The sequence below is a fragment of the Hipposideros armiger genome, unplaced genomic scaffold (assembly GCF_001890085.2).
Source record: "Hipposideros armiger isolate ML-2016 unplaced genomic scaffold, ASM189008v1 scaffold_167, whole genome shotgun sequence".
NCBI classification, from domain to species: Eukaryota; Metazoa; Chordata; class Mammalia; order Chiroptera; family Hipposideridae; genus Hipposideros; species Hipposideros armiger.
In genome coordinates, this window is record NW_017731517.1 from 2,090,766 (window position 1) to 2,114,031 (window position 23,266).

The 23,266-nt window shown below is 42.3% G+C and overlaps 1 long non-coding RNA gene across 1 annotated transcript in view; it reads right to left on the reverse strand.

Moving 5' to 3' along the window:
* Positions 1-5,813: 5,813 nt before the first annotated feature.
* LOC109387706 (uncharacterized) overlaps positions 5,814-23,266 on the reverse strand; it is a 49,571-nt gene continuing 32,118 nt past the window's right edge. The window contains exon 3 of the long non-coding RNA XR_002125074.1: positions 5,814-6,460. This is a non-coding gene — a long non-coding RNA (uncharacterized LOC109387706). The remainder of the gene's footprint in view (positions 6,461-23,266) is intronic.

Here is a 23,266-nt window from a genome sequence, read left to right on the forward strand (position 1 = left end):
TGATGGTGCCAACTTGGGCTAGTGAAGCAACGTCCTCCACAACTAGACTGAAGAACAAAAAGACAGCAACTTGTCTGTTCCCCTTTCCCCAATTCCCCAATAAAAATCTTAAAAAAAAAGAAAAAAGTAATAATTGGTTGTGTCCTGTTTTTTTATCCTCAAGAAACATAGTAAAAGTTCTGATACCCTGAAATTTTCATTCTGTGACTAAAGAATTATAATGAGTTAATCCATAAAGAGTAGTAGTCTCTAATTTAGGCAGATCTATTAATTCAGCAAATACTTATTGAGCAGTTGTTATGTGCCAGGCACTTTTGAAGGTACTTGGGATAAATCGAACAAAACAAAGATCCCCGTCCTGTGGTGATGAGGGCAGGGCAGGACGACAAACTATACACGACAGAAATACACGTTAGCAGTGAGAGGATCGTAAGTGTTACAGAAAATATAAAAAGTAGTGCAGGGTAGGAGGATTGGGAATGTGGGATTGAAATGGGGCAGATAATAGCAATATTTAAACAACTGTTCCAAGTTACAATGAGAACTAAAGGGAGGAATAAACAAAACCATCTTAATAACTAATCAAGATCTTCCTTTCAATTACCAAAATGCTTTAACCTATAGAGGAAACGTCATTGGCACTCTGACAGGCCTGTAATAAAAATTGTGAATAAGTTTATAGCATCTTCAGACCCCACCATGTGGGGAGCCATCTACAAGTTCCGACAATTAGCTTCACAAATTCATCTTAGAAAATGTGCTACACACCTCACTGCTGAATGTCACTATGGTCACCTTTGAAGCGCTCCCCTTGGGAAGCTATGCACTGATGCCAGCGCCTAGTCCACCCTTTAGAACTCTTTCTGGAGTGGCCATCAGAGCTGTCGTCATATTACTCTTGATGTCCTGAATGTCATCCAAATGTCTTCCTTTCAATATTTCCTTTATCTTTGGGTAAAGAAGTCATTGGGGGCCAGATCAGGTGGGTAGGGAGGGTGTTCCAATACAGTTATTTGTTTACTGGCTAAAAACTCCCTCATAGACAGTGGCGTGTGAGCTGGTGCATTGTTGTGATGCAAGAGCCATGAATTGTTGGTGAAAAGTTCAGGTTGTCTAACTTTCACACAGCCTTTTCAGCACTTCCAAATAGTAAACTTGGTTAACTGTCCAGTTGGTACAAATTCATAATGAATAATCCCTCTGATATCAAAAAAGGTTAGCAACATTGTTGCAACAAGTTCTCCAACTTAATTGTCAGACCTTTGTATATCACTTGTTCATAGGACCAGTGACCCTTCCATTTGCTTATCTCCTATCCCCTAATACACTCAAGACTAAGGTGGATAAAGATCATAAGAGACACAATATGTACAGTGGAAAGAAGAAAGTTTCAAAACCTGAAGATGATACAGTGTGCAGAGTCAAGGTACTCAGAGTCTAAGATGTGAACAAGTTAACAAAGAATTAGAATTACGGAGAGACCAACTAGGATGGTTGGTCACCCCGATTGCAATTCAGTGTGATAAGTGCTGTGAGAAAGGAACCACAGTGTTATGGCAGCAGAAAGCAGGAGGTGTCGCCCTCCGCCCCCACTAAGGTGCCCCAGAAGAGGCTTCCCCTTGAAAGCACGGGGCTGTGCCTTGAAATCAGAGGCCAGTTAAGGCTGGAGGGTGAGAAGAGCACTCAAGAGCACCCCAGGCAAAAATAAATAATAAAAACAAATTCGAGATAGTGATGGCATGGTAATTAGAGAAATGCAAGCAATTTGATATGACCTTAGGGAAGTTAGGGCTGGGGAATGGTGACAGCTGAACAAAGGTAGAGGCCAGATCAAGGTCGTATGCTGTGCTAAGGAATTTGGATTGTATCCTGAAAGCTCTGGGGAAGGGGGAGAGAGGGGAATTTGTTTTGTTTCTGATTACAAAAGTAATGCATGATTATAAAAAGGAATTTGGAAAATATAGGAGAATATAAAGCAACTAAATCACACCAAATGAAATCATATATTACTTTTCCTATTTAAAAAAATATTTGCAATCATATGAATTTATATCCATTTATTTTCACCTAACATACAACAGAAGCATTTTCTTTTATTTTTAAAGATTTTATTGGGGACTTGGGGGAGGGAACAGTGTCGGGGAATCGGGGAAGGGGAACAGACAAGTTGCTGTCCTTTTGTTCTTCAGTCTAGTTGTGGAGGATGTCGCTTCACTGGCCCATGTTGGTATTATCATTGCGCTCTTCCCGGGTGAGGCAGATGGGTCACCAGCCACTGGACAGCTGCTCACGCAGGCTGCCAGCCACTCACGGTAGCTCATCACAGCCCACTGCAGCAAGGGCTGCAGCCTATGACATTGCTGGTGACTCATGGCAGCCCAGCTCCAGGTTGAGCTGTTGTTCACCATCTTAGCTGTAGAGGGTGCATCGCCACTGGCCCTCATGTGGGATCCGAACCGGGGCCCTGCTGCTCAGAGCTGGCATCCCAAGCCAACTCTTAACCAATGCGCCACTCGGCCGTCCCAACAGAAGCATTTTCACATTTAATTAGTAATCTTAGAAAATATAACTTTTAATCATTTAATCATTTGTCCACACTATACCATTTTTTTAAAAAAAATTGGGGAATTGGGGGATGGGAACAGCGCTGGGGAATTAGGGGAGGGAGAACAGACAAGTTGCTGTCCTTTTGTTCTTCAGTCTAGTTGTGGAGGACGTTGCTTCACTGGCCCAAGTTGGCACCATCATTGTGCTCTTCCCGGGCGAGGCAGATCAGTCGTCGGCTTCTGGACGGCCGCTCAGGGCGGCTGCTGGCCGCTCACGCTGGCTGCTGGCTACACATGGTGGCCCATGACAATCCACTGCAGCAGAGGCTGCAGCCTACGCCGTTGCCGGCGACTCATGGCAGCCCAGCTCCAGGTTAAGCTGTTGTTCAGCATCTTAGCTGTAGAGGGCAGCGTCACTGGCCATCATATATGGGATCCGAATCGGGGCCTTCTGGCGTCCCAAGCCAGGTCTTAACCAACGCGCCACTCTGCCGGCCCAACACTATACTTTCTTACCTGGTCTCCTATTATTGGACATATAGGGTGTTTCAAATTTTCCACTATAATAAGGAATTTTGGCACTTCTGTGCCAAATTTTAGATGATTTCCTTTTTAAATATTATTTTAAGCCTCTTTGTTCATTCTGGCATTGCATTAATGTGTATGTCTGCCTTCAACAAGTAACTTTTATTTCATCCTACCTACCCTAGCATTTAAAGAAATTCCTAATTTAAAGGACAAAATATTCTTTTCATTAATGATATTGAATATTTTATTAGCTGTTTCTATTTCTTCTTTTGTACAATAAATTATCTGTGTGTTTTACCTTTTATCCATTTGTATAGGCTCTTTATATATTAAGGATATTAATCCTTTACATTTGTATTTGTTGAAAATATTTTCCTCAATTTTCTTGCTTTTTAATTTTATGACTTTTTGGACACAAAAACATTTAACATTTTTGTGAATTTAAATCATCAATATATTTTTTTTCTGTATTTTAGGATGTTCCTGATCATCAGATCTGATCAATACTCTTATTTGTTTGATTTAACTTTTCAACCCATCTGTAATTTATTTTGGAATATGGTGTGATGTGAGGATCTCCTAAATAGATTTATTTTTTCCGTATAGCTATCTATTATCCCTGGACATTATTTCCAAGTTACTTTATGATGTCACCTTAGTAGATTAAACTTTTTACACATAATAGTGTTTGTTTCTGAGCCATATTTTGCATTAATCCATCCTTATATCAGCACAATACTTTGATGATTGTAGTTTTATAATATTTTGTAATCCAGAGGGCAAGTCTCTCCCCCATTTATTTCACATAAATATATTATTTCTGATGAATCTAATAATCATTTTTCATAGTTATTGACCTTCTCCCTGAATTTTATGTTTAATTAAAAAAACTAGTGTCTGCTTATCATAATAAACTCAAGTAACACATGTGTAAACAAGACATAATGTTAGAATCCTCCTTCAGTCCACCCCAATCTTTCTCTTCAGATTTAACCACTTTAGCATAGTTATTTCTTCTTGTACACATATCCTGAATTTTCCCAATTCTCTACTTTTCTGGTGATTGGAAGGAAGGAGCACCCTCCTTTTAACCCTCCAAAAGGCAATCTGTGCCCTTAACCTGTGTAGCTCCAGAAACTATAGTCCCCTCCCTAAATATCTACGAATGTCCCAAGGGTGTTTGCTTTTGCAGAAGTTCATTACTGTCACTTGTCACCTTTTGTTCCAGACTGCTGCTCTAATTTTCTCCATCAACCCCTTCAGCTGTAAGGATTTCTTTAGGCCACTTCTGCTCCATCTGCTTCCACCCCAAACATGGACATAGTACCTCTCTTTATCCCCCAAATCACAGCTAAAACATGGCTGTCACATTAACAGACTTTATTAAGGATTTAGGCTAAGAAAATGCAATAAAGGAAGGAAGATTTTAAACTAGATATAAGATATAATTGTTCCCCCTGTGTTCACCAAAAGTTACCCTACAGGCCGTCTCTTGCCTTAGGCCCTTGCCCCCTCATGGCCACTTCCAAGGGTCTGCTCATCTCCTCATGAGGGCCAGTTCTTGCTGGTTTCCTCTTTCCAGTACAGGGTCCAATTCTTACTTACCAACCAGTGAAGTCAAAATTGCCCTTGAAAATCTCTTAAACAGCCTAAAATGTATAGTATGTATGGTTTTATGTATGCAGTTCAGTAGAAAGGTTTTTATTTTTTAAATTCTTCTAATTCTTTATCATTAATGTTTCTCTGTAGCTCTCAATCATTCACTTTTTTCCTAAAGGAAGCCATCTTGCCTACTCACTTACACAACTATCAACCTTTTTGGTTAATAGTTAGGAAACTTTTAAAACCACTCAGACATTTTTTTTCAAGGGTTTCAGGACTGCTGGCATCCTTTTCCAGGTAAAGTGCGCTATTTAAATAATTACTTCTCTATCTTTTATAGCCAATAATGGAATTCTTTTCATTTAAGTGCCTGCAATGTGGCTATCTGATAATCTTTTGAGGACAACCTTTTACACCACCAGCTGGAACTCAACATCTCAGTCTTAAGCATCTTAGCTCTTGTATTTTGAGTATCCTAATTGTTCAGGGCTTCTCCAAGAAGAGCAGGAAAATACAATAGATACTGCCAATCGTCCCACAAAATGTTAGTGGAGGCTAGTTTAACAGGAGCAGGGTGACAAGGAGGAGAATAACAGAAAAAAATGAGGTTAGAGACAGAGTCTCGAGCAAGAATATGGTATAAATTGTGATAAGGATTTTGGCTTTTACTCTGAAATGAATTGGAGAGTAGTCAGTTGCTGGTTTGGGGCAGAGGAGTACCAAGATCCGACTTCTGTGTTAGCAGAACGCTCCATCGCTGTGTGGAGAAGGACTGCCCAGGGGGTGAGGGAAATCTACCGAGGCCAGCAGAGGGGGGAGATGATGAGTGTCACTAGCACCTTGAAACAAGCAGACACGGTGCAGCAGGACGGACCACGTGGAAGATGGGGGAGTGTTTGCTGACGCTCCCTAAATGGACTAGGTCTGTGTGGGAAGTGCCAGGGTGGGTTGAGGAGATGCTGTGCACCAGCCAGTTCTCCCTCCAGGATGGAGAGTATGACTGTGACGACTTCTCATTAAATCTCTTTCTGGGAATTGCTCAAGGGCACATCTCTCTCCCCTGAGGCAACTAGAAGAACTCTGAAGAGACCTTGCCTGGCCTCGGCTGCAAGTGCAACACAGTTCTACTTCTTCCTCTAAAATTCTGTTTCCTTCACTCCCTCCCAGGTGTCCCCAGGAAACCTCCTGTACACACCTGAGTTCAGAATCTGCTTCCCCAGAAACCTGACCTAAGGCCGTGACCGCATTAACACGTAAATCAGACTATGGCATTTCTCAACCTAAAACCCTGCAATGGCTCTCAGTTCACTCCAGGGAAACCAAAGTCCCTAGAGGCCCTGTGCTACCTGGAGCCCTGTACTCTCCAACCTCACACCCTACTACCCTGCCCCTCCTTCACTTGGTTCCAGAGCCGTACTGGCCTCTCTGCCATCCCTTGAATATGACAGTCTGGCCTCAGGATGCTTACACTGTTTGTTCCTTCTGTTCTTCCTCCAGATTCTTCACGACTCACTCCTCCTCCTTCCAGTCGGCTAAATGTTACCTTCTCGGTGAAGCCTTCCCTGTTTATTCCACCAAAATCTGCACGGCCCCCAACCTCCATCACACTATTCTGCGTCACCATCACCCTCCAGCATACTGTCCAGTTCGCTTATTGATTTTGTTTATAGTTTTATGTCTTACTACCCACATAGAGTCGGTACTTCCCCCATTCCATTCTGTTCACAGATACAGCCCAGGACCTGGGGCAGGACCGGCACTTTATAGGTGCTCCAGCAATATTTCTTGAAAAAAAAAGAAGAATGAATAAATGAATGAATTTGGGAATCTTTATCAAGTTGATTGCAGTAGAATTCATGGGGTGTGGTTACCTAGGGATAGCATGCAGAGTAAAGACAAACAGAGGCACGAGCATTTAGGTGCAAACAGAGGAAGAGGAAATGATGAAGGATGCTGAGAAGAAGCCAGAACACAGGAGGAAAACAGGAGAAGGTGTCAGAGAAGACAAGAGGTGAGACGGGAAGGGAGAACGAGCAATGAGGTACAGTGCAGTGTATGAAGTTCTGAACGTGTCCCCCCAAATTCACATGTTGAAACCTAACCCCCAATGTGATAGTATTAGGAGGAGTGGGGCCTTTGGGAGGTGCTGACATCATGAGGGTGGAGCCCCTAGGTGGGATGAGTGACCTTATAAGAAGAGGCCAGAGAGCTAGGTCATTCTCTTTTACTGATGTGTACAACATGAAGCTGGCTGTCTGCAACCCGGAAGCCCCCAGCCATGCTGGCACCCTGATCTTGGACTTCCAGCCTCCAGAACTGTGAGAAATAAATGTCTGTTGTTTCTAAGCCACCCAGTCTGTGGTACTTCGTTATAGGAGCCCAAACGGACTAAGGCAGAGACAGAAAAGTGTCTACCAATTTGATGGTTGGTAGGTAACTAGCGGTTTTCAGGAGTAGTTAAGACAAAAGGGAGGGTACTGTGAGTTGAGGAAGGAATAGAAGAAATGACGTATTGGGTTGTCAGAAAAGTCATGACGTATTTTTTCCCATGTTTTTCATTGCAAAAATGTGTCATGACTTTTCTGACAACCCAATAGAAGTGGTGTATGGGTTACCTTCCCAAGAAACTTGGTTGTAAAGACGGGAAAGAAAGATTGGAGCTGGGAGGCGGGCTCAGATTGAAGAAGTGTGTCTGTACCTTTAGGTGGGAGAGGTAAGACGAACTTGAGTATTTTACATGATGTATGGGAAGAGCCAGTAATAGCCATGTAACTTGTCGTCCAGGTCAGAGTTTTAAAAGAAAAAGGGCCAGGACAAATGCTAAACTGGATGGATGCCAAGTCAACAGGAACAGTCTGTACCCTACCTATGGTCCCACTATCCATAGCTGAGGTGCTCTATGCCAGTGATTCCTCTTTGTACTTAGCAGGCCATTACACTTTCTAACGGTAGGTGGCACTAAAAAGCTTGCCTCCTTTTGCCTTTTTTCGTTTTGTTTGGATGGCAACCAAGTAGTGGTAAAGATGAGTTTAGCCATATGCTCAAAATAGGAGATTTTAATTTAGACTTTACTTTGGGAAAATTCATTTTGCACCTTTTTAAAGGAAAGAAGCATCTCCATCACCTCGCAAAGAGGAAAGAATATTTGAGCAATTATAAAATGTTAGTTGTGCTGTATTTTCACACTGAGTCATTTTAACCTTTAAAAGATGAACTTCTCTTCTTCCTGATACAGAATAATTTTTCTTAACTTTACCACTTCTGTTCCAGCCCGTGCACTGCCATATGCACACATTTCTTATTTGTATTACAAGTTTTTTAGTCAAGTCCAATTTTGATAGATCTTTGGGGACCTTGCTATTGAATATTATAAACACTTAAAAACTATCGCAAATGATACCAAAGTCCTTGTTATCAAAGATATGACTACAGATGTCTAAAGATAAAACATTTAGAAATTCAGAACGGTGAAGCGAAAGAGCATGCATTACTCGGGTGATCTGGGCAGAGTCAAATGTCATACGATTTAAAATTCGGGAAACTTTGTAAGAGAAAAAACAGAATTAGAACAGTGTCTGCAGGTCTAGCAGAGAAATCTGAGGTCAAAACCCAGATTTGCATTTATTAGCTTGTGACCTTGAGCAAGGAAAGGTCTTAGCCTCTTAGGTCTCAGAGTCCTAATCTGTGAAACAAGACTCAGGGCACAGACTTCAGTGAGCTGTTTTGAATATTAAATGAGAACACATATGGTTAAAGTCTATAAATATTGGTTTTCTTACTCCTCTCAACATTAATATGAAGACATGTAGACTAAAGTTAGGCATATGCAACCTAAACCCTTGGAAAAGAGATCACAAAGATTAAGGGAAAGAAATCAATTCTAACAGTGGTTTTAAAACAAACAAAACAACAACATAAACAAAAAGGACTGGACACACCTTAATTCAGTCTAGCAATTCTACATCTCAATCTCCATTGCCCAGGTACATCTCAACACAGGGAGAAGTTTCCCTACAAGGAATATGGGGACAAAAATGGTTCTTTGCGACATCTGTATTAGGGCCAGAATCTGAACTCCTCTGCTGAGTCTTCTGCCATTTTTAACTTAATGAACTACTGGAGTGCCAAAAAAATGTATACAAGTGGACACTTTGGTCAATGTTGCTCAAGCAGTAGTTCGCAGTAATCAGAAGGTCTGGATGCTGATGGTAACCACTTTGAGCACCTCTTGGAATTGCAGAAGTCACACGTGACTTGTATTCATCTTTTGTTATTGGTATATATTGAGTATTACAATTTTAATAGTTTTTTTCCTTTCTTAAAATGTGTATACATTTTTTTGGCACCCTCTGTATATTATCCTATTTCTTCCTGTATTTTCCTCTTCAGCTTAAAGGAAATGCTAAAATGCACAAGAGCAGCCACATCGAATACCCTGGGGGATGCTCTCAGTCCCAAAGGGGTCACCCTGCACCGGGGCCCTGCTACATTACAGAGGTCATAGTTACTGGGATGGACCCCTCGGCTAGTCAGAAACAGGCAAAGCGAGAGTCACTAAAGGCTCTGACAGCAAATAAGAAGTGTCCATGGTCTCCGTAAGACTCCCAAAAGTGCCCTTATTACCAGAAAGTTCTCCTGGCTTTCTGCTGACATCATGGACTAATTTGTTCATTAGCTAGTTGACTCCTCAGACTGCACATTTCAACAGCTCGAGTTTGAAGAAGATGCTAGAGAGAGGGAATATAGGGAGGAAGGCAGGTGGGAGGTCAGTGCCGGAAATGATTAAGGCTACCGGAAGTGTGGAAACAAGGGCTAGGTATTGCATCATGGAATCAAAGCTCATCTGTCGTAAAAATTTGCCAGGTTTGGATGATGTTCTTTCTTCCCTCCCTCCCTCCTTTCCTCTCTTTCAACAAACATTTATGACGTGTCTCTATATGCCTGGAACCACTAAGGTAATGACAGCAAAACATACTTGGCTCTTGTTTTTAAGGAGCTTCCACTCTAGTGAGGGCGGCACACAAAGAAGCAGCAAACAGACCCAGCCCACAGAAAAGGGCTGTTCTATTCTCTAAAACCAGTCAAACTCAGGCTATAGCGTAATTGCCACCATGTGGACACCTGCCCCTTTGTGACTCGGTTTCCCACTAAAATGAATAACTGGCAGGTATGCAAGCATTACCACTCTTTAAGAAAGAAACCTTTATAATTATAGGTATAACACAAAATATTAATAATGAGCAAGCCTCCCACAGTTGCTCAGAAGACCCCATATCTAGTGCTAACTAAACCACTGCTATCATGTCCTCTCCACTGACTTGCCTCGCGTTTAGAGGCTGCTCCTGGGCCTGTTTAGATGTGGCTCACACTTGGAACTCCTCCGCTTGGTGCCAGATGGGCAGCCCTGAGCTCTCGCCATGGGCTGTTTCAGTGCCCAGGTGGGGTGAGTGCCCATTTCTTTGAGTTGTGCCCCAGGGACTGATTGAATAGAGCAGGGGTCAGCAAATGGTGGCTTGAAAACCACATGCGGCTCTTTGGGCATGCACATGTGGCTCTGAAGTAAAATTGAAAATGAAAATAAAAGTATCATAGTTTCATTGATAACATTTTTCAAAGATTTTTAAATTTCCCTTATTTGTAAAAATATATTTATGGCTCTCGAACAATTTTTAAATTGTTGTAAGGGACAGAATTGGCTCTTCCGTCTCAAAAGTTTGCCGACCCCTGGAATAGAGGCTGCCTGAGGGAGCCCTAGCACACTAACAGGAGATGTAGATGATGATGAAAACCAAGGATGACCCCTGGCTGGGTGTAAAATGAACCAAGGTGAAGCTGTTGAAAGCAAAGGTCATTAGAAGGAACAGGAAAAATCTATGCAAGCAAGAAGGCAGCCTGGCGTTGGGAATCTCAGCAACATTAAACACAGGAGCTGATTGGCTCCATGATGTGGATGAAACAGGTTTTCCATATTGTAATTGGCTGTCGGGTTCCATAAAATAAATTAAAAAACAAACAAACAAACAAACAACTTAAAAAAATGAAATAGATTGTCCTGAGCAAGTTTTAAAAATCAAAAGGGGCGGCCAGGTGGCTCAGTTGGTTGGAGTGAGTGCTTTTAACAAGGTTGCCGGTTTGATTCCACCATGAGATGGTGGGCTGTGCCCCCCGCAACTAGATTGAAGACAACTACTTGACTTGGAGCTGATAGGTCCTGGAAAAACACACTGTTCCCCAATAAAATTTCTTAAAAAAAAAAAAGTAAAATTTGGTCTCTGTTTCATTAATGCTTGTCTTCAATCAACACAGTCCAACACTGAGTACACACTAAATCCCTTTTAATTAGAAATTCCAGACCTTTCCATTTTGCTCATCTGGAGGTCGGCTCCTCAATTTTTCTTTTAACTATATTATGCATAACGTGATGAATTCCTCTTAGTCATTCTTCACAATACACACGGCCCAAATTGCAGAATCCCAGCACTTAATACTCTCAGTGTGACTGGGTTTATGCATATAGAAGGGGATACGTTTGTATTCTCCTCTCCCCTGAGTTTTTCATCTTTTTCCTCCTTGTTCATTCTGTGCCTTGAGATATGTTAGGAGTCTTGCTTTTAGGAGATGAAAGTGAAAGAAAAACCAGTTTCTCCCCCACTTTTGTCTTTTGTTTAGATTAAAAATCAATGCTACTTTTATATTTGCCCAAGATACACTATTAAAATTACTTCAAAGCTTTTTGACTAAAATGTGTAGAGAGAAGCCTATGGCGAAATGCAGACCTATTTTATGAGAAATTAATTTCAAGTGCTAGAGGGAGGATGGCATTAGGTTTCCAAAATGACATTACATTAATTCAGCAAGAATATCTTAGAGCCATTCTGAGTCAGAGGACAGGATGGTATTTTGATCTTAAAAGATAAAAGGGTAATTCCGAATAGCTAATTATGCATAGGGTTCATTATCCATATTGATGTAAGTATTAGGGTGGGTTTTTTTCTATGCTGTCAGTGTCAGATCCCACTCAAACACACTATTAAACAGTGTTTCCTTCTGGTTTATAAACGATGAGGTGACTATCTCTTTCTCCTGACAAACTAGTGCTAGGGAATAAAACCTGTAATTATCTTCTGTGGAGATGGCAAACAGCTACTCCAGAGACCTCATTTGATGCAGGAATTCGTGTTTTCCGTGAAGTCAGGAGACCTGGTTTGGAATCCTAACTCTGTCACTTACTAAAATTATCACTTTGGGTAAGCTCCTTAATTTCTTTGAGCCTCAGTTTCCTTGTCTGTAGAATGTGAAAAATCATGACCACCACATAGGATTTTTGAAACAATTAATACTGTGTGTGAAAGGACCTGGCACTAGCAGGTGCTCAGAAAATGTTAGTGCCCTTTCTTCTAAGAGGACAGAGGCCCAGAGAGGGTGAACACTGTATGAGTCAGCTGCTGCTGCTAAATAAAGCACACCTGAACTCGTGATCTCCTGCTCAGACGGCAGGCGTGCACAAGCCGGGGTGGCTCCACCTTGCTTGTCCTGTTCCAGGGCCCAAGCCAAAGGGACAGTCGCTCCCTGAGGCATGGTCTTCTTAGTAGAGGCAGAAGCCTAAGAGGCTACCATAGCGTCAGAGTATTTCCAACTTCTCATCAGAGGTCAGCAGGTTGAGGATGAAGGGCGCCAACAAGACTCGTAGTTGGGTTCATCCAGGGTTGGGGTTCTGCCAGGTGGGCTCAAAGAAAGTAGGGTGAGGGAACCTAGGCAGTTGGCAAGGGTGGGGGGAGGGTGGAAGAGATGGCTCATAGACGATTAGAGAGAAAAATGAGGAAGAGAAAGGACTGGGTGAGGAGGAGGAAGAAAGGCACCTGGGTGCTGGAGGCCCTTGAGAGGAGGAAGAGGAATGGCTGTAGGTGAGTGACAGGCTACAAGGGTGGGAGTGAGATATGTGAACGTGTGACTTCAGCAGGGGTCCAGGTAGCCTATCCTGTTTTTCAGATAACCCTGAAGTGATGGTGCATTTGTGACTCAGACTTGATTTAACTGCACCTTCTCTGCCATGTTTGCACTTCAGTGCTCAGCACTCCACTCGTTGTCCCTGTAATGGCTGAAAATCCATTATGTGAAGACAACCTTCACTGGTTAGCATCCACCCCCTTTGGTAATTAACTCGCCATGCGTAGCTAACTCAAGCTTTTCTCACACTGTATGGTAGATTATCAGGTTGACTTCACTATATTACCAGTTTATAAATGTCTTGACATTCAAATTGTTTCAACATGTTATTAAAATTTCCTGTTTTGAAATTTAATTCAACAAATGATTAAGGACCTGCTCAGAGTCAGACACTGAGGCTGGCCCTGGGGTCTGAAGGTGCAAAAGAGAAACAGTGCCTGCCATGCTAAGGCAGCGGCTTTGGAGGGTGGGGACCTTGAGTGGCATGCAGATGTGTACACGGATAAAGGCAGAGCTCTGGGAGTCAGGGTCACCGCCAAAGCCCCCCAGGGCTCGGCCTGCACAGTGGGAACGCCTCTTCCCCTGGGAAGCTGGCTTCGCTGCAGGTCCTGTTGGACCATCTTCGTTCCCTCCCCAATTCCATTTCCTCTCTTCTTACTTCTCAGTTATCCAACATAGTGGACTTGGGGAATACCCTCTGGCCCCCGTTTTTATACTTTAACTATGTGTATGTATGTGTCCATCAAAATATATAGTACTGTTTTGTTTTTCAAATGTACTTAAATAGCATATTTTATATATGGTCCTACAATTTGCTTTTCTCATTCAACATTATATTTCCAATACCTGTCTTACTTGGTATATGTAGATCTCATTCATTTCAGCTGCTGTTTAGCATGAGACTATGTCATCGGATGACTATGTCACTGTTTATTGTTGCATTTCCCCACTGATGGACATATAGATACTATTTATTATCTGCTAGGCACAGTTCCAAGTGCTTTACAAATTTTCATTCACATATCCTCATAACAGGTAGTCCTACCTTATTTTATAGACAAGGAAACTGAGACACAGAGGGGCTAAGTAACCCATTCAAGGTCACACAGCTAGCAAGTGGTGGAACCAGGACTCAAACCCAGGTTATCTGTCACATCAGGATCTTCGTCCTAACCCCTGGGCTGTGCTGCCTCTAAGGTGTCTAGGGTTATGCCTGTCAGTCTTTCCACACTTCCTTTTGTGCCCACTGCCACATGCACATGAGTGGGCTTTCTTTCCAGTTTATACCTAGAATAGAGGTTGCTGGGTCCAGAAGGTCTCCCTCATCGTGGTGAGTTTTTACCATGTTAACTAGACTGAGGAAGACAGTGTCACAGGAACAACGCTGAGGCTTTGACGGAATTCAGAACAGTTAGAGTGACTTCGGTGTTTTCTAACTTCAGTGTTTTCAGCCCCTAAGTAAAGGCTCTTTTCTGTCACTGTAATCACCCAAGAAGAGGTCAACAGAATACGAACATACTTTGAGAAGCGAGAAGACAGATGGCCCATGTCACATGAGCAGCTCTTCTCAATGGCTTCTCTCCCTCATCACAAACGCACTTTATGACGCAGCTGTAGGTTACCATGTGACCCATCCAGGACTTGGACATTTCCTCTGTGTAATTTCAGCCCGTAAATTTAACTCATCAGTCTGCTAAACCACTCAGGGGATTCTGTACATTGGCCTGAACCAATAATTTTGAACACATTTTGTTTTGCAATATTACTACTGTAAGAACAGATAGCTTTTTAAAAATGTTAATTTCTTAAATTAAGGTATAATTGACATGCATTAGTTTCTGGTGTATAACATAATGATTTGATATTTGTATACATTGTGAAATGATCATAGTAAGTCTAGTTAACATCCATCACCAGTTACAGAATCTTTTTTCTTGTGATGAGAACTTTTAAGATCTATTCCCTTAGCAATTTGCAAATGTACAATACAGTATGATTAACTATAGTCGCCATGCTGTACATGGCATCCCCAGGACTTATTTAATCTTATAACTGGAAGTTTGTACCTTTGACTGCTTTCACCCATTTCTCCCACCCCACCCTCAACCTCTGGCAACCAGCGATCTGTTCTCTGTATCTATGCGCGTCTTCATTTTTTAGATTCCACATATAAGTGAGATCAAACAGTATTTGTCTTTCCCTGTCTGACTGATTTCACTCAGCATAATGCCCTCAAGGTCCATCCATGTTGCCAGAAATGGCAAGATTTCATTCTATTTTTTAAGGCTGAATAATATTCCATTGAATAACATCACATTTTCTTTATCCATTCATCTGTTTGTTTCCTTATCTCGGCTATTGTGAATAATGCTGCAATGAATACAGGGGTGTACATATATTTTTGAATTAGTTTTTTTGTTTTCTTCAGATAAACCCCAGAAGTGGAATTGCTGGATCGTACCTAGCACCTCTTCATGATGTTCTCACGCGGTGGAAGGGGATAGCGATCGCTCTGGCGCCTCATTTACGAAGGCACTAATCCCACCCATGAGGGCTCCACCCTGTGAGCTAAGCACCTCCGAAAGGCCCCACCTCCTAATACCATCACCTTTAGGGGTAGGGTTTCAACATATGAATTTGGGAGGGACACAAACATTTTAGACCATAGCAGTATGTACTGTGTTTCCCTGAAAATAAGACCTAACTGGATAATAAGCCCTAGCATGATTTTCAGGGTGCTTGTAATATAAGCCCTACCCCAAAATAAGCCCCAGTTATGCTAGTCAGCCAGACGTGACTGTATTTGAATATGTGTAGAATTTTGTACATGAATGAATGAATAAAATGCATTTTCTGGAGCAAAAATTAATATAAGACCTGGTCTTATTCTTGGGGAAACACAGTATGTCCTGGGTTGTGATATAAAATGTGTGCTTTCTTTTTTCTGTGGGTCATGGTAAAATAAGTGAGAAACTAGCACTATAGTATAGTGTGCTGATTACAGGAGTAACCCCGACAGCTCACTCCGCTCTGACAGAGGCCCAGTGTGCTTCCCAAAGGAGTCTCAACACTCACGCTCATGGCAGCACTAGTCACAGCTGTCAAGAGCTGGAAGCAACCTCATGTCCACTCAGGGATGAACGGATGAACTGTGGCACATACACATAATGGAATATTATTCAACCTTAAAAAGGAAGGACATTCTGACACAGGCTACTACATGGATGAACTTTGAGGACATGATGCTCAATGAAATAAGCCAGACACAAAAGGGCAAATACTGATCGATTCCACTTACATGAGGTACTTAGTACCCCTACACCTAGAGCCATGGCCCCCCTGGAATAAAATCTGCCTTACCTCTTCAACAGGTGCCATGAGTTTTTTTTTTTCTTTAACAGTATTTATGTGGATTTCAAAACTCAACAGGTCACTGACTCTACAATCAGCCTGCTCACATGTTTGGTGGGGGGCACTGTCTGTTGTTCAGAGAGGAGAGAGGAGACAGATGGCAGGACCAGTCTGGACAGAATGCCCTCACACCCAGCACTGCAGACACTTCTTTTGAAATGCACACAAGTATGGGCACTGACACCCTGAGAGGAAATGATTTACACTTGTAATTGGAGTTGTATTAATGAAATAAAACTAAATGGAGGATGGAGAAAATGGGGGTCAGGTTTGGGGGGGGAGTTAATCTCCTGATTGTCAATCCCCTCTCCCCACTGTGGTCATAGCGAGGGGTCCGAAATGCAAATCAGACCATGTCACATCCTTCCCCAAACCCTCTATGGCTCTCTATTGCCCTCAGCAAAAAGCGCAAGCTCCCTACCTCAGCCACTCACCATCAACCTTTCCCATCTCCCCCACTGCCACTTCCCAACTTCTGACTCCTTGCCCAGGCCTCCAGAGCTGCTTGCAGCTCCCAGACTCCCCTCTCCCTTTTTTTAAATTTATTTTTTATTAGTTTCAGGTGTACAAAGCACTGTACTAGATATTTAAACCCCTCATAAAGTGATAACCCATCCCTCAAGCTACTAACCCTCTGACATCTTCTATAGCTGTTACAATACCATCGACTATCTTCCCTATTTTGTACTCCACATCCTGTGACTATAGATACCTATATATTTAGTTATAGTTGACATTCAATATTATTCTACTTCAGCTTCAGGTGTATAGCACTTAAAAGCAGCAAGGGAAAAGCAGTTAGTTACCTACAAGGGAGCTCCCATAAGACTGTCAGCTGATTTCTCAACAGAAACTTTGCAGGCCAGAAAGGACTGGCAGGGAGTGCTCCAAGTGATGAAAAGCAATGACCTACAACCAAGATTGCTCTACCCAGAAAGGCTGTCACTTAGAAGTGAAGGACAGATACGGAGCTTCCCAGACAAGAAAAAGCTGAAGGAGTTCATCACCACCAAACCAGTGTTACAGGAACCTTAGAGGGACTCCTTTAAGATGGAAGGGGGTTAAGGATGGGTGAATGGGGAAGGGATTGAGAAGTACAAATTGGTTGTTACACAGTAGTCATGGGCATGTAGGGTAAAGCATAAGGAATATAGTCAATAATATTGTAATAACTAGGTATGGTGCTAGATAAGTACTAGATCTATCAGGGTGATAGATGGGAATAGGGTTGGGGTCTGGGTGAAAAGGTGAAGGCACTAAGAAACACAAATTGGTAGTTAATCAGTATGGGGAATATAATCAACAACGTTGTCAAGATCCCATAAGGTACCAGATGGGCACTGGACTTATGAAGGGGATCACGTCATAGACTGTGTAGATGCCTGACCAATGTGCTGTACACCTGAAGCTGATGTAGAATAATAGTGAATGCCCACCCCCTTTATTCCCCTGCATTTGTCAAGTGTTCGGCCTGCTCTCCATCCCTCCAGCTCTTTGGCTTGGCTAATTCCTACTAATTTTTCAGGTCTTTGCAGAAACGAAGCATTTACCATGAGGTTAATGAAGTTGAAGCTTCAGGGTCTGTAACAAACCCTGCTACTTAACTTTGTAATTGGGAATTCCTTTGCTTAAAGTGAGTCACCCAAATTGTATGGCCTCAGGCCTCACGAAACCTGAATCTACTTCTGGGTCTCTGTGTAAATAATCCAGTCTTCCTAACTCCTTAAAATGGGGGTCTTGACTTCCTATCTGAGCCCACTGATCCCACAATCCCAGGGACAGCCCTGAACATGCCCCTCATGGCCACCCACCCCCACTGCACCCCCCACCCCTGGCAGCCTATGAACTCAGCAGTCTCTGCCCTGAAAGTTGCAGAGAAAAGCAATTTTATCTCTCTCTGTCCTTTAAGTGCCCAGGTGTAAAGTGCACAGCAGGTAGTAAATTAAAATGTGATGAATATAGGTTTTCATAAACTGATTTGGGGAAACAATGCTTTTTATGTTTCTCAAAGTGTTCCACAAAACCTCTGATAGGAATGAAGAGGAGGGAAGACCAGCCAAGAAGAAAGTTCCAGAACACTGCCCTGGCGCATGTCTGCATTCTGCTGTTCCTGATCGTGTCCCATTTCTTTTTTCTTATGTCTAACAACCTGACATTGTTGAGCATTTATCATGGTTGTGAGGGTGTTTCTAATGTGTTAACTTGTTTAGACCTCAGTCCCCACTTATTCATCTGATCACTCATCTAGATGCTGCTATGGAGATAGTCTATACATGTGATTTAAGTATATAATCAGTTGACTTTAAGTAAGAGATGTTTTCCCTAGATAACCTGGGTGGGCTTCACTTCATCAACTGAAAGGTCTTAAGAGCAGAGTCAAGGCTTCCCTTAAGGAGACATTGCCTGAGATTTCCAGCCTGCCTATAGATTCTGGACGCGCCCAGCCAGCCCCACAATCACATAAGCCGATTCCTTGCAATCAGTCTCTTACTATACATACTTCTCCTGCTGCTTCTGGTTCTCTGGTTGGACCCTGACTGATCTAATGGGCTAGGAAGTGTGCTGAGCCTCTGATACGCAATCACTCAGGTCACACACCATCATTCTCTGTTGTGTTGTGAGTCCCCTCCCCCCCTCCCCCCAGAAAGCTGACCCTGAGACAAGTGGTTTATTTAAAAGGTAATCCCAGAAAGTACAAGTAGAGGAGAGGAGGAGTAAGACGAGGAGAAGAATGCGCTGAGTTAAGTGGTGTGTTATCAGGCAAGTTAGTTTGTGGGCACAGAATTCTGGGATTGTGTGTAAACTGCTTCCGAGTTATGTCAGCCAAGGGGTGAGTGTGAAGAAATGTTTATCTCCCAGCTCTCCAGCCACTGTGGAGTAAGGAAGCTCCCAAGGACATTCACTCAGCTGCACTCAGGGCTTGCTCTGCCCTCGAGCCCAGGGACTCCTCGCTCAGGAAAAAGACAGGAGTTCCAACATGTCTCTCACTTCTTAAAGGTTAAAGGAATTTGTGGCAACTCCACAAAAAAAGGCAGCTTAATTGGCTGCCCCACCACCTAACGATCTCTCTGGAATAGGGCATTTTTATTTAAAAACAAAAATAAAAGCTATAGCATCTCTTCAAACTTAATAGGTGTCACTTGACAATTTTTGTTGATGTTTCTTCCTCTGAGAGCTCATTACGTTATACAATTTACTTTTCCTCCACGTTTCTTACTGAAGTCTCAAGTTAGAGCAGTTGGACCCTTAGCACTCTTGACCCTGACTGTCACTCAGGTGCAGCCCTGGGACTGGTGGGGCCATTTTTCCATTCTCTTTCCCCCTTGTGGATTGTTCTTCCTAAAACGGGATAACATAGCGGTTGGGATCACAGGCTCTGAAGTCAGACTTCCTGGTTGATATCACAGTTCTTTTCTTTGTTGATTGTGTTCTGTGAACATGAGCAAGTGACATGATTGGCTAGTGACAGCTGAGTGTGAAATCCTCAGGAGCTCTGCAAGCCTGTTGAGGTCCCATGGGTAACGTGGTGGGAGTATTTACACAATGGAAATTGGCACATGCTGCAAATTGGTGCCTGTCCCCCTCCTTAACCTGGCTGTCACCATTCAGCAGCACATCACTGCTCAGTGTCCTCGCCTATAAAGTAGGCGTGGGAACAGTGCACAGCTCATGGAGAAGCCTGTGAGCGTCCAGGCCCAGACACTCTCTCNTATGTGTATTTTATCACAATTTTAAAACAGTAAGTAAGTGTTCATGGTTGTGTGAGCAAGAAAAAAAGACAAAACATGCCTAACTGTGCCGCTATGGCAGGATGCGGCCCCTCAGGGTCGCCCCTCTCCTCAAGCAGCCCTGTGTCATCTCTTCAACGACAAAACGCTGCCAACTCTGACCCAAACCCGACGTGGCTGTCTGGCCTGCCCCCTGGAACTACCAGGGTCTCAGGATGCCTCCGGGAAGCTCTCTCAGGGATCTTGCAGGCAAATATCCATAACAGTCACCTCTGGTACTGCCTGTCCCTCTGAACACCATCTGAGTAATGGACCGAGTGGCTTAGGACTTCTCGTCTTTCTTTGAGAGACAGTGCATGTGCCTTTAGTGACTATTGGAGAGCCCTTTCTGTGGGGACATCTGGTTCCCACAACGACTGTCACAGGTGAGGGTCTGTTATTACAGAATTTATTTTCCTAGCCAAAGCAGAACCCCTGGCATGGTAACTGTCCTGTTGCTATGGCTGGTGCCCACTGTCCTTCCAGTCCTCTGGCCATAGGGCTGGACAGTCGGGTCTAACTTCCCTCTCCCCAGGGTCTCGCACATTTGCCCTTCAAGTTCTGCTAAATTTCCTGGTGCATTTTCCTGTCCGACCCCACCTTTGCTCTCTGATCCACACCACACCTCCTTGCCTCTCCCGATTACTTCTGCAGCTTCCCTGCCTTCCGGCCAGACTTTACCCACTGCCGACAGGTGAGCTGACCTCATGGCCTAGGCTGCACGCAGTCATTTTCTGGCCCGTCCCTATGTACACGGCAACCCCCAGGTGCCCATAGTCGCCTTCCCAGCGCAACCTGCTGCTCTTCTGTGCAGTCCAACTGCTCGACACGAGCCATGATCGGCTCACGGCGGCCTTCCCTGTCCTCCAGTGTCACCTGGGCACCAGCTCACAGCAGCCTTCCCTGTCCTCCAGTGTCACCTGGGCACCAGCTCGCAGCTCAGCCCCAGGGAGTCTGCTTTGAGCACTATGGCAGGTGCGTTGATTTGTGTTTCCACGCCAGGTGCAGAGCTGCTGCTCAGGGATGTTTATCAAGAGAGTGAATCTCACCATAGGCCTGGTCCTCTCGGCAGGTGTCTCTCCTGTCTNTTAAAGAGAGTAGACATTTTTGCAATATTGATTCTGCCTATTCAAGCACAAGGTACTACTACCCCTTTTCCAAGTCTTCTTTTATGCCCTTATATGTTTTTTAAAAACTGTAAGTCTTACACATTTATATATGGCACTCTCAAAATCACTTCATTGTTTAAGAAATAGTTTTAAAAGATTACTAAGGCTGACACTTATTCCCTGCCACTGCCACCCTTAATTTCATTGCATTATGGTCAAAGAATGTGGTATGAACTACTTCTACTTTTTAGAATGTACTGAAGCATTCCATGAATGGTGTTTATAGAAAGTGTTCTTGGTAGTTTCTGGATAAAATTATAAATAAATAACTATAAATATGTATACAGTAATACCTCAGTTTGCGAGCATAATTCGTTCCGGAAACAAACTACTTGCATTGCAAGACATCACTCGTTTACCACGTTAAAATGTATTATTAGGTTGGTGCACCAACCTCATAGAAACGTTTGCTCGTCTTGTGAAACACTTTCAAACCAAGTTACTTGCAATCCAAGATTTTACTGTATATGTATTTACATACATAAATATATACATATACATATAAACATATATGTATATACAGTGTATATACACACTCATCTCAGACCAACTTTATTAATTTTATTTATTAATATATGCTTACTTCTCTTTTTTCTAGTTTATTTAACAAGGACTGGGGAAGACATACTAGACTCTTACACAATTTGCCCATTTTTCCTGACATTTCCTCACATTTTGCATTGTGTAATTTTGATATAATTGAATCATATGCTAAGCTATGTTCAGCTTTGTAAGAAACTGCCAAACTGCTTCCCAAAGTGGCTGTTTGCATTCCCGCCAGCAATGAGAGTTCCTGTTGCTCTGTATCCTTGTCAGCATTTGATATCGTCAGCTTTCAGGATTTTAGCCAGTCTAATAAACATGTAGTGATGTCTCACTGTTGTTTTAATTTGCAATTCTCTAGTGATACATGATGTCGAGCATCTTTTCATGTGCTTCTTTGCCATCTGTATCTTCTTTGGCGTCTGTTCAGATCTTCTGCCCCCACTCCCCCCCCCCCTTTTTTAATGTGGTTGTTTTCTCATTGGTGAGTTTTAAGAGTTCTTTATATATTTTGGATATCAGCCCTTTATTAAATGTGTGTTTGCAATGATTTTCTCCCAGTCTGTGGCTTGTCTTTTCATCCCCTTAACAGTGTCTTTCACAGAGAAGTCTTTAATTTGAATGACGTCCAGATCATCAACTTTTTCTTTTGTGGATTACGCTTTTGGTGTTATATCTAAAAACTCATTGCCAAACTCAAAAGTCACCTAGATATTCTCCCATGTTATCTTCTAGAAGTTTTATAGTTGCCTTTTACATTTGGGTCTATGATTTATTTTAAGTTAATTTTTGTGAAAGGTTTGTTTAGATTCATTTTTTTCTTTTTTTACATGTGGATATCTAGCTGTTCCAGCACCATCTGTTGAAAAGACTATCCTTTCTCCATTGTGTTGCCTTTGCCCCTTAGTCAAAGATCAGTTAACCATATTTATGTGGGTCTACTTTGTGTTCTGTTCCATTGATGTATTTGTCTGTTCTTTTGTCAATATTGCTCTGTCTTGAATACTTTACAGTAAGTCTTGAAGTCAGGTAGAGTCAGTCTTCCAACTTTGTCTTCCTCAATATTGTGTTGACTAGTCTGGGTTTCCTTTTCTTTTTCTTTTTTTGCCTCTCCATATAAACTTAAGAATCAGTTTGTCAATATCAACAAGATAACTTGTTGGGGATTTGACTGGGATTGTGTTGAATCTATAGATCAAGTTGGGAAGAACTAACATCTTAATATTGAGTCTTCCTAGCCATGAACATGAAATATCTCTTTATTTATTTAGATCTTCTTTGATATCGTTCACGAGTTTTGTAGTTTTTATCATACAGATCTTGCATATATTGCATATATCTGGATATTTTTGCCTATCCATTTACTTCCACCCTGAGTCACTTTAAGTTAATGTCTAATGCAAAATATATTCTGCTTTTTAAATTAAGTCTGAGAGTCTAAATTAGTTGTCCCACTTAGTACTTATTGTCAGTACAGATATATTTGATATTGCTTCTGTTGTTTTATTTTACCTTTTTTATTTTGACTCTCTCTTTTGTTTTCTAGTTTATGGTTTTCCTTCCATACAGAAAACTATTGGTAACATACAATATGCAAGAAACTGTTACTAATCAATAAGAAAAAGATAAGTAGCACAACAGAAAATTAGGCCAAGAGTAGGGATAGGCAATTCACAAAAGAAGACTTTAACACATGAAGTTAGTTTAACCACAATAAGAGTCAATGAAACATGTTAAAATAATGAGGTATCAA